This window comes from Macaca nemestrina, chromosome 10, assembly GCF_043159975.1.
Source record: "Macaca nemestrina isolate mMacNem1 chromosome 10, mMacNem.hap1, whole genome shotgun sequence".
NCBI classification, from domain to species: Eukaryota; Metazoa; Chordata; class Mammalia; order Primates; family Cercopithecidae; genus Macaca; species Macaca nemestrina.
The window spans coordinates 87,702,763-87,720,257 of NC_092134.1; the positions used below are offsets into that span (position 1 = coordinate 87,702,763).

General features: G+C 38.7%; 1 protein-coding gene and 1 pseudogene across 1 annotated transcript in view; one reads left to right on the forward strand and one right to left on the reverse strand.

Moving 5' to 3' along the window:
- LOC105470091 (AT-rich interaction domain 2) overlaps positions 1–17,495 on the reverse strand; it is a 187,103-nt gene that overhangs the window by 23,572 nt on the left and 146,036 nt on the right. The gene's annotated exons all lie outside the window — the stretch shown is intronic.
- On the forward strand, positions 1,213–2,823 carry LOC112424642 (lysine-rich nucleolar protein 1 pseudogene; annotated as a pseudogene).

Genomic DNA, 17,495 nt, shown 5'->3' on the forward strand with positions numbered 1-17,495 from the left:
CTAAGGAAGTGTGCTTTCAAAAAGTAACTTTTCCAGAATCACACAGCTAAGTAAGAGAACTAAGATTTGAAATCTGGTACGTCTAACACAAAATACCTGATTTTTTCCTTCTATGTGATAATACATAATTGTTTACTCGAATAATATACATAGATGTATTACTAGGTATAAACGGGGGTATACTTTTATATACAGTATCTATGATATCATACTGGCAAATAAATTCTGAAAGCATACTAGATAAGAGGTTAGCATTGGTATATAATTCTCCTTATTATACGCACAAGTTTCCAAGGAATAAATAAGGTTTCTTTGTTTTTGTTTTTGCTGAACTACATACCAGATTCTCACCCTAGGAAATTCTTTTCCCAACTACTGTAAATATTTGATAACAAAAAGGTTTTTAACATGAGTTGGCAAATTCTTCCCATGGTTATGTAACCTTTTGGCATTTCATAACGTCTTTAAGTAATTAAATTCTTTGGTATTCAATGTTTTAAAGAATAGAGCAAGGTAAAAATTCTACTGCTATGTGTGGTACAAATCAGGGTATTTCCTAGTTGAAAAAAATTATTTATGGCAAATCAGTAGTTAAGGCCTAAGGAACACATATTTCTCAAACTGATGTTACCAAAAATAAATTATTAAATGAAGTTAATCTCACATTTATGAAGGCTCATTAGTTCAAATTATAAGGATAGTAATATTAGCAAAATATCTAGTATTTCCAGCGCTCTCACACAAAATATTTTATCAACCTAGAAACAGCAAGATGATGACGACTTGTTATCCTGACAATTGAAAATGCAAGATGCCAACAGGCTAGGTCACCAAAGAACTGATGACTTTAGAATCAAGCTAGGTAAACTTCTTTCATTTAACTTAGTCAAAAATATGTTAGTTAAAAGCATTTTACGTGCAAGGCATTGTGCTAATATCATAAAACTTCAGAAAGCAACATATAACCCTCCGAAGATCTCTTCTGGTTTTGTGACCACAAAATTGAGACAAATGATGCTACGAAACTAATTTCAATTTGTTTCTCCCACTGACATTTTTAAGTCAAGCTACTGAACAATCTAACTACTGATTAATTTCAACCTAAACTGGCAGTTTACCTAAAATTAAGCAGTACTTGCTGAGGCACGTTATCATGAATTTAAAAATTCCACTTGGATATTTTACTCTTTCAAGTAATTTCACATCATTAAGATGGCAGTTTTATGTGTAACATTCAACTAGTCTTTAGATGCTTCAATACTTTTGGAAGAAGCAGAAGTAATCATGTAAATCAATCTACCTTTGTTCTAGAATACAAACTCTAGCTACCTGTAAATTTTCAATCATTTGCAAAATATAGTGAAGTTGGTGTCTGTTGCTGTTTTGAGTAATTTTCTATCAGACAAAGCATTATTCAAATCTTAGCCAGCTCGATACAAAAGTCTTATTCCAGGACTTCTGGGTCATCATGAAGTAGGCTGTCATCTGGAGGCAGAAAAGTTTGAGTTATGGGAATAATTAGGCCCACAAAGTAGACCTGGGCCTTGGGATCCCAGAGGAAAAAAGAAAGAAGGTCGTCAAAGAACTGGAGACTTAATCTCAATTTTAAACAATGACAATCATTTTGTTGATGTTCCTCCTATAAGAGCCATATCCCACTCCAAGAGTGTGGTACAAGGGCTGACACCAGAGATGCCTCTAGTGAAAAAAAGACAAGCCTTAGCACCCTAAGGAGCACCTAGAACCTGAGGCCATGTTGGGTGACAGACGGACAGGGAAGTCACCCAGCCCCAGGAAGCAGGTGCTTGACCACTCGGAGTTCCTCAGCGGGGAGAAGAAAAAGAAGTGACCCTTGGCATGTTCCACGGCTCTGGGGTGAAAACCTCCCCAGATCCCAGACACAGTGAGGAGACCAGAGTTGGCAAGAAGTTCAAAAAACACAAGAGGAAAAAAAGGGGCCCAGGACCCCACAGCCTTCTCAGCCCTTCTCATCCCTTGATTCTGCAAGGAAAGGGATGTTGCCTACATTTGCTCAGTGGGGAAGGAGGGCAAGGAGTAGGCAGCCTTGGGGAAGAACGGAAGCAGGGGAGGCCCAGGGAACATAGTGGGAAACTGAAGAAGACAAAAAAAATCCACCAGAAGGGAGACACCCTCCTAGGCCACACCCCAAGCCCTCCAGGTCCATGAAGAGTAGCCTTAGGATACGAAGTAAAAAGAAGCCAGTCAAAATTGAGGCTCCAAAATACATCGCAATAAGCGATGGCCCTAAGGTCACAGCAAAGAAGAAACTGAAGTCTAAGAAAAACAGCAGCCACTCACTGAGGACACGGCTCTGAAAAGGGAAAAAAGAAGAGGAAAGAGAGCAGGATAGCAGGAAACTTGTGGAAAGAGAAAACAGACACAGAGGTGATGTTGGAAAAGAAAGGCAACATGGACAAGGGGCACACAGACCAGGTGAGATGAAAGGCCTTGCCACAGACTGATCTTTAGCTGGGCAAAAGAGAAGCTTCTGAAACAAGGAAGTGGACAGTAACCCAGTTTGGCCAGTGGGATACTGGTTTTAAGAATAAGGAACAGACATGGAAATTTCTCAAACATGGGTGGATTCAAAAATCTGACCCCTTCATTCAGCTGCCCCCCTGCATGACTGCAAGGCCCAACATGACCCTCAGCAAGAAGGCAGCAAATAGCTTGCAGCAGAACCTGCAGCAGGACTACAACTAGGCCATGAGCTGGAAGTTCAACCTAGGAGCAGGCTTTGGCTTCTCCACTGCCTCAAACAAAATCTTTTATATTGGCAGGAATGCTTCCAAGTCAAGTTAGAAGATTAAATTCTAGTGTTGTGTCCCCGCAAACAGCCAAAATTGCATTTATATTCAGTTGTGCAGATGAAAGCCATCTGATGGTTGTCTTGAATCCAACACCTGCAAAGATTAAGGACACTATCTCGATAGGCTTGGGCAAACTGGGGTGGGGGCAGCTTAAGAGAATATGTCAATGGCTAAAACTTCCTGTTTTATGTGTTTAACATTCCACGCCTGTTTGAGACATCAGCACGTATAAATAACATGTTAAGTGTTGAGCATTTGATAGACACATACTCAAGTGTTTTCCTTGCATTAATGTGTTTAATCTTCATAATTATAAAATGAGTGCTATTATTATCCCCATCTTATCCATGAGGCAACTGAGGTTCAGGGATAAAGTAATAAAATTGCCTGGGTCACCCAACAAATAAACAAACAAACTAAAATTATTCTGGCTTGTACAGTAGGAGTAATTACACCTTATAATAGGAATTTTAGGAGGTATTGTAACTGTATAAAGTTCAGTAGGAACCTAGTGATTTGAACCTCAACATCACTTGAGAAGATTTCGTGGGCAGTTGGGGAATTATCAATTTTATCAGTACCAAGTAAAAGTCCTTGGTTCACAGACAGACAAGTTTTCACACAGGAATATTTGTTTAGAATATATTTGAGATCCTCTATATTTCTGGTTTGACTTTCAACAATGCAATTCTAAATATATAATATAGATTTTATTCCTCTTAAGGGAAAATAATTTTCATCTTTCTGCAGCAGTTTTTAATGAGAAATCTATGAGGAGCAATACATTCCAGAAAAGTGTTTTTCAAATGTCTTTTTAGCAACAGAATCTTATTTTCAAACAAAATATTACTTTAAACCCCTATATATAAAACAAAAGCAAAACTCCTATGTTTAAAGGCAAGGTAGAGGGCCTGCCTTAAACTTTGCCTGATACCACTTATTCAAAGAACACTGTAGCCTAGAAAAATAAAGTCCTAAAAACACTGAATATAAACTCTTGACTACTCAAAAGTCCTTTTCTCCAATTACACAGAATTTAAACAGCAATTCCTAGATATTTTTAAACGAAGGACACTTTTGAGGGAGTCTCAAAAATGTTTTATACAATCACATGTTATTTATACATTTCAAGGATAAACTAATAGTCAACATTGTGCTTAATGATGATAAACAAGGATGAGGACTTCTAGTTTCCTTTCAGACATGTAAAAAGTTGCAAGTCATCAATCAGTACCATCCTCACGACAAGAAATAAGATGAACAAACTGAAAATTTACAACTCCTCCTGGATCTATCAGAGAACCGAAGTCACAGGGCAATCTACCACTCTGAAAGCTGGAGAGACCCTTGAATACAGAGAATCAGCCCTTCTAGCTGGAGCCACTAACTTGCAGGAACCCTTAAACAGCAATTGACAAACTGCTAATCTTCAGAATTAAAAACCTCTTGGGGCGGGAGGTCAGTCTCTGGAGAGAACCCATACTTTTGTGTGAATTTCCTTCAGAGACCAGTATCTCACAGTGAAGACTGAAAAAAACTTCCTCCCTGCTTCCAGGAATGGAAGAGGGTAAGTAACCGTTTCTAATATGCCCAGAGTGTTCTTTTTGCCTTACAAAGGTCTGTCTCATGAGCCTTATCTGACTTAGCAGAGCCTTATCTGACTTACAGGAAAAGCAATTAGAAAACATGGGCCCTCTGGAGGCAGAGCTAGCAGTGAGCCGAGATCGCGCCACTGCACTCCAGCCTGGGCGACAGAGCGAGACTCCCTCTCAAAAAAAAGAAAACAAGGGCCCTCCCTAGACTTTTCGTCTTACACAGTAGAAAAAAAATAAAGGCTGAGAAACTTACCAAAGTCGCAGCCCTTAGATGAAGGCCCACTTTTTTAAAGTGAGATTTAATCATAAGATTATAGAATATTTCACCTCCCCATTACCTTACCACCATATCAGCAGGTTTCCAGTATGGTATAACAGTGTATTAGAACTGACAGAGCTACAAGCTACAGGCTATATTTAAAAAGGAGTTTCTAAAAAAAATTCAACAACAACAAAGGAAGAAAAAAAAGGACACCAGGGAATATTGAAGCTTCTGACACCTATAGCTATAGCAAACATTAAACATGGCCTAACTTCTAGCCAGAAAAACATAAAACCTCACGCCAAAGGCTATTTACCTCAGATGCTTAACTGAAACATCCTGACTTTCAACAAAAACTTATAAGTCATGCCAAAAGTAAACAAACAAACAACCCCCCCTACACACACACACACAGAGTCAGAAGAAGAGGCAAAGCTAACATTAGAACCAGACTCAGATATCACACAAATTTTGACATTTTCAGACTGAGAATTTAAAATAATTATAATAAATATGCTAAGACTAATGGAAAAAGTGATTATCAAGAACAAATGGATAATGTGAGCAGAGATGAGATGCTAAGAATAAAAAGAAAATGCTAGAAATAAGAAAAAAACTAACAGACATAAACAATGTCTTTCATAGACTCATCAACAGACTGGATACAGACAAGGAAAGAATCAGTGGACTTGAAGATGTGAGATATGTCGACAGGAACTTCCCAAACTGAAAAGCAAAGGGAACAAAGAATAAAGGAAACAAACAGAATATTCAAGGACTGTGGGACGATAACAAAAACTGCAAATATATGCAGTGGGAATACCATAAAAAGAAGAAAAAGAGAAAGAACACAAAAAATATTTGAAGTGTAAGAATGAAGTGAGAATTTTCTAAAACTAATGTCACACAAGAAGAAATCACAGATCCAGGAAACACAGACAACACTAAACAAGATAAATATTAAAAAATCAACACCTAGCCATATCATATTCAAACTTCCAAAAACCAAAGACAAAGAAAAAAACCCTGACAGAAATAAGAGGGAAAAAACCAACTTACTAATGGAAGGACAAGAATACACTGATGTCTCTTTAGGAATAACGCAAACAAGAAGAGTGGAATGAGATATTTAAACTGTTGAAAGATAAACAACCATTAACCTAGAATTTTGTATCCAGTAAAATCACTCTTCAAAAGTCAAGGAGAAATAGACTTTCTCAGACCAACAAAAACTGAGGCCATATGCACCAGGAGACCGGCTTCACAAGAAATGTTAAGAGGAGATCTTCAGAGAAGGAAAATACAGAGGTCAAAACTTGAATTTACATAGAGTAAGGAAGAGTATTAGAGAAGAAATCAATAGAAGTAAATTATTTTTCTTGCTTTTAATCTAACAGATAAATAAAAAAATAGCAATAGTATATCTGGTGATTATAGTTTATAGATAAGTGAAATGAGTGACAGCATGTAAAGGACACAGTGTAAGGCAACGGTCCCCAACCTTTTTGGTTCCAGGGACTACTTTCATGGAAGACAATTTTTCCATGGACCAAGGGTTGGGGGGATGGTTTTGGGATGATTCAAGTGCAATACATTTATTGTGCACTTTACTTCTATTATTCATTGTACTATATAATGAAATAATTATACAACTCACCATAATGTTGAATCAATGGGAGCCCTGTACTTGTTTTCCAGCAACTAGACAGTCCCATCTGGGGGTGATGGGAGAAGTGATAGATCATCAGGCATTAGGTTCTCATAAGGAGCATGCAACTTAGATCTCTCAAATGCATAGTTCACAGTAGGGCTTGTGCTCCTATGAGAATCCAGTGCCGCCACTGATCTAACAGGGGGCAGAGCTTAGGTGGTAATGCAATCAACAGGGAGTGGCTGTAAATACAGATGAAGCTTCACTTTTTTGCCCAAGCCTCACCTCCTGCTGTGCAGCCTGGTTCCTAACAGGCCACGGACCAGTACCTGTATAGCAGTACACAGGTACTACATCCCATTTTATTCCATGTTGCTTTATTATGCTCTGTAGATACTTTTTTTTGAGATGGAGTCTTGCTCTGGAGTGCAGTGGTGCGATCTCGGCTCATGGCAAGCTCTGCCTCCCAGGTTCACACCATTCTCCTGCCTCAGCCTCCTGAGTAGCTGGGACTACAGGCGCCCACCACCAGGCCCGGCTAAATATTTTTTGTACTTTTAGTAGAGAATGGGGCTTCACCGTGTTAGCCAGGATGGTCTCGATCTCCTGAACTCATGATCTGCCTGCCTCGGCCTCCCAAAGTGCTGGGATTACAGGTGTGAGCCACTGTGCCCGGCCAAATGTTATGTGTCTTTTGAGTATTCCACCAACTGGCTGTTACCCTCATCTCTCTCCCCATCCTTAGGGCTCCCTGAGACACCATTCAACAATATTGAAATTAGACTAATTAATAACCCCACAATGGCCTCTCGGTGTTCAAGTGAAAGGAAGAGTCATATGTCTCTCACTTTAAATTAAAAGCTAGAAATGATTAAATTTAGTGAGAAAGGTATGGCAAAGCTGAGAAAGGCTAAAAGCTATGCCTCTTGCACCAAACAGCCAAGCTGTGAATGTAAAGGAAAAGTTCTCCATGGAAAATAAAAGTAATTCTCAATTGAACACCCAAATGTTAGGTAAGTGAAACAGTCTTGCTGATATGGAGACAGTTGTGGAGGTCTGGATAGAATATCAAACCAGTCAAGACGTTCCATTAAGCCAAAGCCTAATCCAGAGCAAGGCCCTAAACTCTTTTAAATTCTATGAATAGGTTGAGAGAGATGGGGAAATTGCAGAAGAAAAGTTTGAAGCCAGCAGAGGTTGCTTCATGAGGTTTAAGGAAAGAAGCCATCTCCATAACATGAAAGTGCAAGGTAAAGCAAGTCCTGATGCAGAAGTTGCAGCAAGTTATCCAGAAGACCTAGCTAACATCATTGATAAAGAATGCTACTCTAAACAACAGATTTTCAATAAAGATCAAACAGCTTTCTACTGGAAGAAGATGGTATCTAGGTCTAGGACTTTCATAGCTAGAGAGGAAAAGTCAATGCCTGGCTTCAGAGCTTCTAAGATTCTAAGAAAGGCTGACTCTCATTAGCAGCTAATGCAGCTGGTGACTTTAAGTTGAAGTCAATGCTCATTGATCATTCTGAAAATCTGAGGATTCTTGAGAATTATCTAAATCTACATTGCCTGTGCAACATCAAAGCCTAAATGATAGCACATTTGTTTACAGCATGGTTTACTGAATATTTTAAGCCCACTATTGAAACTTACCACTCTGATGAAAAGATTTATTTCAAAACAGTACCACTCACTGACAATGTACCTAATTGCCCTAGAGCTCTGATGGAGCTGTACAAGGATATGAATGTTGTTTTCATGCTGCTAACACAACATCCATTCTGCAGCTCATGGAACAAGGAGTCACTTCAACTATTTTGTATTTTTTTGAGACAGGGTCTCACTCTGTTGCTGAGGTTGGAGTGCAGTGGCACATCTCAGCTCACTGCAAACTCCACCTCCTGGGCTCAAACGATCCTTCCACCAAAACCTCCTGAGTAACTGGGACTACAGGCAAGGGCCACCATGACCACCTATTTTTTAATTTTTTTGTAGAGACAAGGTTTTGCTATATTGCCCAGCCTCGTCTTGAACTCCTGGGCTCAAGCCATCTTCCTGCTTTGGCCTTCCAAAGTGTTCAGATTACAGGCATCAGCCACTGTGCCTGGCCTCAACTTTCAACTCCTGTTACTTAAGGCTATAGCTGCTATAGATGGTAATTCCATGGACAGATCTGGCAAAGTAAAATGAAAATCTTCTGCAAAGGATTCTCTAATGCTAGCTGCCACTAAGAACATTTGTAATTCATGGGAGGAGGTCAAAATATGAACAGTAGCAGGTATATGAAAGAAGTTGATTCCAATTCTCATGGATGACTTTGAGGATTCAAGGCCTCAGTGGAGGAAGTAACAGCAAATACGATAGAAATAGCAAGAGAACTAGAAGCAGAGCCTAAAGATGTAACTGAATTGCTACAATCTTATGATAAAATTTGAATGGATGAGGAGTTGCTTCTTAGGGATGAACAAATAAAGTGGTTTCTCAGGGTAGAATCTACTCCTGGTGAAGATGCTGTGAACACAGTTGAAATGATAGCAAAGGCTTCAGAATATTACATAAACTTAGTTGATAACACAGCAGCAGGCTTTGAGAAGACTGACTCAATCTTTTTATTTTTAAGAGATAGGGTCTTGCTAAATTGTCCAGGCTGGAGTGCAGTGGCTATTCACAGGCACTACCCACTACTGATCAGCATGGGAGTTTCGACTTGCTCCATTTCTGACCTGGGCTGGTTCACCCTTCCTTAGGCAACCTGGTGGTCCCCACTCCCAGGAAGTCACCATACTGATGCCGAACTTAGTGCAGACAACCAATCAGTGTAGTGCACTACAGCCCAGAACTCTTGGACTCAAGCAATCCTCCTTGCTCAATGTCCGAAATAGCTGGGAGTACAGGAATGCACTGCTGCTTGACTCCAATTTTGAAAGAAGTTCTACTATGGGTAAAACGGTATCAAGCAGCATCTCATGCTACAGAGAAATCTTCTGTGAAAGGAAGAGTCCAGTAATGTGGCAAACTTCATTACTTTAAGAAATTGACATGACTACCCCAATCTTTAGCAACCACTATCACGATCAGTCAGCAGCCATCAACATCAAGGCAAGACCTTTCACCAGCAAACAGATGATGACTTGCTAAAGGTTCAAATGATCATTAGCATTTTTAGCAGTAAAGTATTTTTAATTAAGGTATGTACCCTGTTTTTTTAGACGAAATGTTATTGCACACTTAATTAACTCCAGTATAGTGTAAACGTAACTTTTAAATGCACTAAGAAACAAAAACATTTATGTGACTTGCTTTATTGTGATATTTGCCTTCTTGTGGTGATCTGGAACCAAACATGCAATATATCTGAGGTATGCCTGTACTATTATTTGAAAGTCATCTTAGATTAACTATAAATGTATACTGCAAACTCTAAAATAACCACAAATGAAAAATTTAAAGAAATATGATTCATATCTGAAGAAAGGGGAGAAAATGGCAACATAAAAAGTGTTCAGCTAACATCAGAGAAGGCAGAAAAATGGTACAGCAGAAAAAGAACAAGTGCATTTACAAATATGATAGCTATCAATGCAACTATAGTGATAATCACATTAAATGAGAATGATCTAAATACACGAAGTAAAAGACAGAAAGGATAATAAAATAAGACCCAACTATGTATTGTTAAAAATAAAGACACAGATTAAAAGTAAAGGGATGGAGAAAGATAAACTATATTAACACTAATTAAAAGAAAGCTGGAGTGGCAATAATTATTTCAGACAAAGCAGACTTCAGAGCAAGAAAAATTATCGTGGATCAAGAGGGGCATTACATAGTGATAAAGAAAACCTAACAATCTTCTCCAAGAAGATATGGCAATCCTTAAGATATATGCACTGAACATAAAGCATCAAAACATGTGAGGCAAACACTGACAGAACTGCAAAGAGAAAGAACCAAACCCACTATTACAGTTGAAGACTTCAACATACCTCTATCAGTAATTGACAGATCCAATAGGCAGAAAATCAGTAAGGATATAGTTGAATTGAACAGCACCATCAATCAACTGGATCTAATTGATATTTACTGAATACTTCATCCAACAATATATTCTTCTCAAGCTCACATGGAACATCCACCAAGATAGACCACAATCTGGGACATAAAACACACCTTAGCAAATTTAAAAGAATAGAAATCATATGTATACTCTGAAACCACAATGGAATTAAATAGAAATCGACAAGGTTTGGCTGTGTCCCCACCCATGCGGTTACGCCCATGCTGCTGTTCTCCTGATAGTGAGTCAGTCTTCACGAGATCTGATGATTTCATAAGGGACTTTCCCCCCCTTTGCTTGGCACTTCTCTCTCCTGCTGCCATGTGAAGGATGTGTTTGCTTCCTTTTCTGTCATGATTGTTGCTTTCCTAAGGCCTTCCCAGCCATGCAAAACTGTGAGTCAATTAAACCTTTATAAGTTACCCAGTCTCAGGTATGTCCTTACAGCAGCATGAGAACAGATTAATAGAGAAATCAATAACAAAAAGTCAGAAAATATAAAAAACATTTGGAGTCTAAGTAACACATTTTTACAATATTTCGAACTAAAGGAAAATGAAAATACAACGTAACCATAATTTCTGGATATAGTAAAAGTAGTACTTAGAGGGAAGGCTTTAGCATTGAATGTATATACTAAAAAAGAAGAAAGATCTAAAATAATAATGTAAGCTTCTACCTTAGGAAACTAGACAAAGCAGAGCACATTAAACCCAAACCAGGCAGAAGAAAAAAAATAAATAAAGGAGCAGAAAGTAATGAAACTGAAAACAGGAAACCAACAGAAAGAAAAAAATTTAACAAATCCAAAAGCTGGTTCTTGGGGGGAAAAATTTCAGTAAAATACATAAACCTGTAGCTAACCTAACCAAGAAAAGGTAACAGAAGATACATATCATTAATATCAGAAATGAAAAAGGGACCATCACTACCAATCCCATGGACATTAAAAGGATGATAATAAAGAAACAGAAATATCTCTATGCTCACACATTTGGTAACTCAGATGAAATCGACCAACTCCCTGAAAGACACAATCTGCCAAAACTCACTCAAGGAGCAACAGATAATCTGAATAACATTGTAACTATTAAAGAAATTGAATCAATAATTAATAACCTTCAAAACAGAAAGTACCAGGACCACATGGTTTCTCTGCTGAATTCACAACAAATAATTAAAGGAAGGAATGATACCAATTCTCTACAATCCCTACCAGACAACAGAAGCAAAAGGAACACTTTCTAACTCATTCTATGAGGACGGCATTACCCTATTACCAAAATCAGACAAAGACATGACAAGAAAACTACATCCCAGAATCTTGCATGAATATAGAGGAGAACATCCTCAGGAAAAATATTAGCAAATCGTATCAAACAATGCATAAAAAAGAAATATATACCATGACAAAATAAAATTTATCACAGGCACACAAGGCTGGTTGAAGTAAAAAATTGAAGTAACCCATCACACTCACAAGCTAAAAAATAAAAATCATATGATCATAGCACTAGATGCAGAAAAGCATTTGATATAATCCATTATCTACTCATGCTAAAAGCTCTCAGCAAAAAAACAAATTAAAAATGGGTTAAATATCTGAATAGACAACCCACCAAAGAAGATATACGTATGGTAAATAAACAAAAAGATGCTCAACATCATATGTTATTAGGGAACTAGAAATTAACACAACAGATATATCAACACACACACCCCTATCAAAACGGCTCATATCTAAAACACTGACAACACTAAATGTTGGCAAAGATATGAAGCAACAAGATTCTCATTCACTGCTGGTAGGAATACAAAATAGTACAGACACTTTGGACGACAGATTCACAGTTTCTTACAGTGTTTAACATAGTCTTTATCATATGATCCAGCAATTATAATCCTAGGTCTTTGCTCAAATGAGTTGAAAAATTACATCCACACAGAGTTACACATAAATGTTTATAACACTTTAGTTCAAAACTGCCAATAATTGGAAGCAACTATGACATTGTTCAATAGATGAATGGATAAGCAAACTATGGTACATCTGTATAATAAAATATTATGCAGAAATAAAAAGAAATGAGCTATCCAACAATAAGAAGACATGGAGAAAACTTATGTGCATATTACTAAGTGAAAGAAAGCAGATTAAAAAGCATACTGCTGAATAATTCTAACTATATTACATTCCAGAAAAGTCAAAACTACAGAGACAGTAAAAAAAATCAGCAGCTGCCAGGAATTGAGGGGGTGAGGAGGAGTAAATAGGTAAAGCATAATGGATTTTTAGTGTAGTGAAGGTACTCTGTATGTTACTGTAATGCTGGAGACATGACATTATGCATTTGTCAAAACCCATGGAACTACAGAAAGAATGAATCTGAATGTAAACTATGAACTTTAGTTAATAATAGTGTATCAATATTGGCTCATCAATTATAATGTGTGTACCACACTAATGCAAGGTGCCAATAATAGTGGAAACTGTGTGCAGGTAGGACGGAAATATGGGAGCTCTTCTATCAGCTCGATTTTTCCATAAACCTAAAACTGCTCTTAAAAAATGCAGTTTAGGCCGGGCACAGTGGCTTACGTCTGTAATCGCCTCGGAGGCCGAGGCGAGCGGATCATGAGGTCAGATCAAGACCACCCTGGCTAACACGGTGAAGTCCCGTTCTCTACTAAGTATACAAAAAAAAAAAAATTAGCCGGGCGTGGAGGTGGGCGCTTGTAGTCCCAGCTACTCAGGAGGCTGAGGCAGGAGAATGGTGTGAACCCAGGAGGCAGAGCTTGCAATGAGCCGAGACCGCACCACTGCACTCCAGCCTGCGCGACAGAACGAGACTCCGTCTCAAAAAAAAAACAACAAAAAAACAAAAAAACAGTTTATTAGCTTTAAAAAAGATATGGATGAATATTATCACTATTGTGCAACTGTGTTGAAAACATTAGACATATATATATTTTGTTTGTTTTATTTTGTTTTGTTTTGTTTTTGAGGTGATGCCTTGCTCTGTCACACAGGCTAGAATGCAATGGCATGATCTCGGCTCACTGCAACCTCCACCTCTCCGGTTTAAGCAATTCTGCGTCAGCCTCCCGATTAGCTGGGATTACAGTCACCCGCCACCATGCCTGGCTAATGTTCGCATTTTTAGTAGAGATGGGTTTCACCACATTGGCCAGGCTGTTCTCAAACTCCTGACCTCAAGTGATCCATCTACCCTGGCCTTCCAAAGTGCTGAAATTATAGGCGTGAGCCACCGCACCTGGCCTAGACATTATAATTGGGTAAGACAAAATATGAAGTATATAGAAAACACCTATCAGTTGAAAAATATAATGGAAGTTGAGATCATTTATAACAACTAAATATAAGACTACCACTTAGCAATAAACTTAATAAAGTACAAAATTGATGTGAAGAAAAGTCTAGAAACTCTATTGGAAAAAAAAAATAGTAATGACATGGGCTGATACCTTTTCCAGTAAGGGAAGACTAAAAAAAAGTGTCCACTATCAAAAAATAAACAAAAAACTCTGTTCATTAAAAGCAGTTGCGGCTAGGCGCAGTGGCTCACGCCTGTAATCCCAGCGCTTTGGGAGGCCAAGGCAGGCAGATCACGAGCTCAGGAGTTCCAGACCAGCCTGGCCAATATGGTGAAACCCCGTCTCTACTAAAAATACAAAAATTAGCTGGGCATGGTGGTGCGTGCCTGTAATCCCAGCTACTCAGGCTGAGGCAGGAGAATCGCTTGAAACCGGGAGGTGAAGGTTACAGTGAGCCAAGATCGTGCCACTGCACTCCAGTCTGGGTGACACCGCGAGACTCCATCTTAAAAAAAAAAAAAAAACCAATTGCAACCCATATCCCAACATGACTTTCTTAGCAATTTCGAAAAATAAATCTGATTTATACATCACTCTAATTTCAAAACTTGGCGTAGTGCCTAGTATAAGGTAGTTGCTCAAATAAATCACAAAAAAACTGTAAAGAATCAGCAGGGGCAACCTGCCATATCCGAAGTTAAAATACATTTAAAGTGATGGTGTAATAAGGACAGAGATCAAGGGGATAACAAGTGATCCAGAAACAGGCACAGCATATATAGGAATTTAGTATATGACAAATGTCTGAGGGAAAGATGAACTTGCCAATAAGTTAGCCATTTGGAAAATAATTAAGCTAGACTCATACCTCACTCTATACATCAAGCTAAATTACAAATGAATCAAAAAGTAAAAATATTAATGTATTACAAAGCAAAAAATGTGTATTTTATGATATAAAAGTTGAAAAGGTCTTTCTAAGCACGACATGAAAACCATTAAGATTTAAATTCTACGTAGCAAAATATGGCTAAAGTCTCGAGACGTGGGGTAGACACATAATAAACAGATGACATCCTTTTTTTTCCTTTGAGACAGAGTCTCACTTTGTCACCCAGGCTGGAGTGCAGTGGCATAATCTCGGCTTACTGCAACCTCTGCCTCCCAGGTTCAGGCGATTCCCATGCCTCAGACACCCAAGTAGCTGGGATTACAGGCACCCGCCACCACGCTCAGCTAATTTTTGTATTTTTAGTAGAGACAGACAGGGTTTTGCCATGTTGACCAGGCTGGTCTTGAACTCCTGACCTCAAGTAATCCGCCTCCCTTGGCTTCCCAAAGTGTTGGGATTACAGGTGTGAGCCACCACGCCTGGCCAAGAGTTGACATCCTTAATGCAGAGAGAAGTATTGCAAATTTTTAGGAAGGGCAATAAAGAATAAGCAAATGACACGAGTAGATAATTCACAGAAGAAAATCATATTTAAAAATATTTAACTCAGGCCAGGCACGGTGGCTCAAGCCTGTAATCCCAGCACTTTGGGAGGCCGAGACGGGCGGATCACGAGGTCAGGAGATTGAGACCAGCCTGGCTAACACGGTGAAACCCTGTCTCTACTAAAAATACAAAAAACTAGCCAGGCGAGGTGGCGGGCGCCTGTAGTCCCAGCTATTTGGGAGGCTGAGGCAGGAGAATGGCGTAAACCTGGGAGGCAGAGCTTGTAGTGAGCTGAGATCCAGTCACTGCACTCCAGCCTGGGTGACAGAGCGAGACTCTGTCTCAAAAAAAAAAAAAAAAAAAAAAAATTTAACTCAATACCTGAAATAAAAATTAAAACAGGAGCTGGGGAATGGTAAGATGAAGAAGCAGAATACAAAAGATTTTTAGGGCAATAAAACTATTCTGTATACTGTAATGGTGGACACATGTTATTATATTAATATTTGTCGAAACCCATAGAGTAGTAGTCAGGTGCAGTGGTTCATGCCTATAATCCCAACCCTTTGTGAAGTCAAGGTGGGAGGATTGTTTAAGACCAGGAATTCAAAACCAGCTTAGGCAACATATAAGACCCTGTCTGTACAGATTTTTTTTTGTTTTTGTTTTTGAGATGGAGTCTTGCTTTGTCACCCAGGCTGGAGTGCAGTGGTGTGATCAGGGCTCACTGCAAGCTCTGCCTCCTGGGTTCATGCCATTCTCCTGCGTCAGCCTCCCGAGAAGCTGGGACCACAGGTGCCCACCACCATGCCCAGCTAACTTTTTTGTATTTTTAGTAGAGACGGGGTTTCACTGTGTTAGCCAGGATGGTCTCAATCTCCTGACCTCATGATCCGCCCATCTCGGTCTCCCAAAGTGTTGGGATTACAGGCGTGAGTCACTGCACCCAGAAAATTTTAAAATTAGCTAGGCAAAAAAGTTAAAATTTGGTGGGTGTGGTGGTCACACCTGTAGTCCTAGCTACTCAGGAGGCTGAGGCGGGAGGGATCACTTGAGCCCAGGAAGTCCCAGTTACAGCGAGCTGTGATCATCCCACTAAACTCTAGCCTGGATGACAGAACAAGACTTTGTCTCAAAAACAAACAACAACAGGCTGGGTGCAGTGGCTCATGCCTGTAATCCCAACACTTTGGGAAGTCAAGGTGGGTAGACTACGAGGTTAGGAGTTCAAGATCAGCCTGGCCAACATGGTGAAACGACGTCTCCACTAAAAATACAAAAAATAGCTGGGCATGGTGGCACGCACCTGTAGTCCCAGCTACTTGGGAGGATGAGGCGAGAGAATTGCTTGAACTTGGGAGACAGAGGTTGCAGTGAGCCGAGATAACCCCACTGCACTCCAGCCAGGGTGATGGAGCAAGACTCCATCTCCAAACAACAACAACAACAACAAATTTCACAAAACAACCCAACAAAACAAAACCCCCAGAATGTACAATGTCAAGAGCAAATCTTAAACTATGGACTTTGGGTGATAATGATGTGTCAACACAGGTTAACCAGTTGTAACAAATGTACCATTCCTATAAAGATTTAATATTTGTGGGGCAGGTGCTATATACGAATACTCTGTATTTGCCACTCAATTTTGTTGTAAACCTAAAATTGCTCTCAAAATAAAGTCTATTTAAAAATTTTAAATAACAAAAGAATAAAAATTGACAGTCTTTTTGAGGCTATCAGATCAGCAAAGATGAAATTTCCCTTCAGATTTGAGTAGTTAGGTAGCGGGAAACAAGCTCATATTCTATTATTTGAATTACAAATTAACATTTTTGGATGGTAATTTGTCAATTTCTATAAAAATAAAAACATGTAAATCTCCTGACTCAGCAATTCCCAGTTTCGTATTTTAGTCTACTGAAATACTTGTAGAAAATGTGCTATAGAAACAAAATTATTCACCACAGTTCTGTTCATATGTAATAGCAAATAACTAAAATCCCAAATACCCTTAATATGAGATATAGTTAACAGACTATAGTGCAGGATCATTGCATCTTATTCATGGAAAGAAATGTGTCCTCATAATTCAAGAGCAATCCTGTCAAAAAAAGGATGAGCAATTCTATTTACCAATGCAGATAACAAAGACAGTGCAATAAAAGGGAATTCTTGGTATTCAATACAAAGAATGAGTAAATCTACGTATTGACATAAAAAGTGTATATATATATTCTATATGAATATTACATATATTATTGAAGCAAGCTCTAGATCAGCATATATAGTTTAAAATAAGAAACAAAGTATACATGTATACTT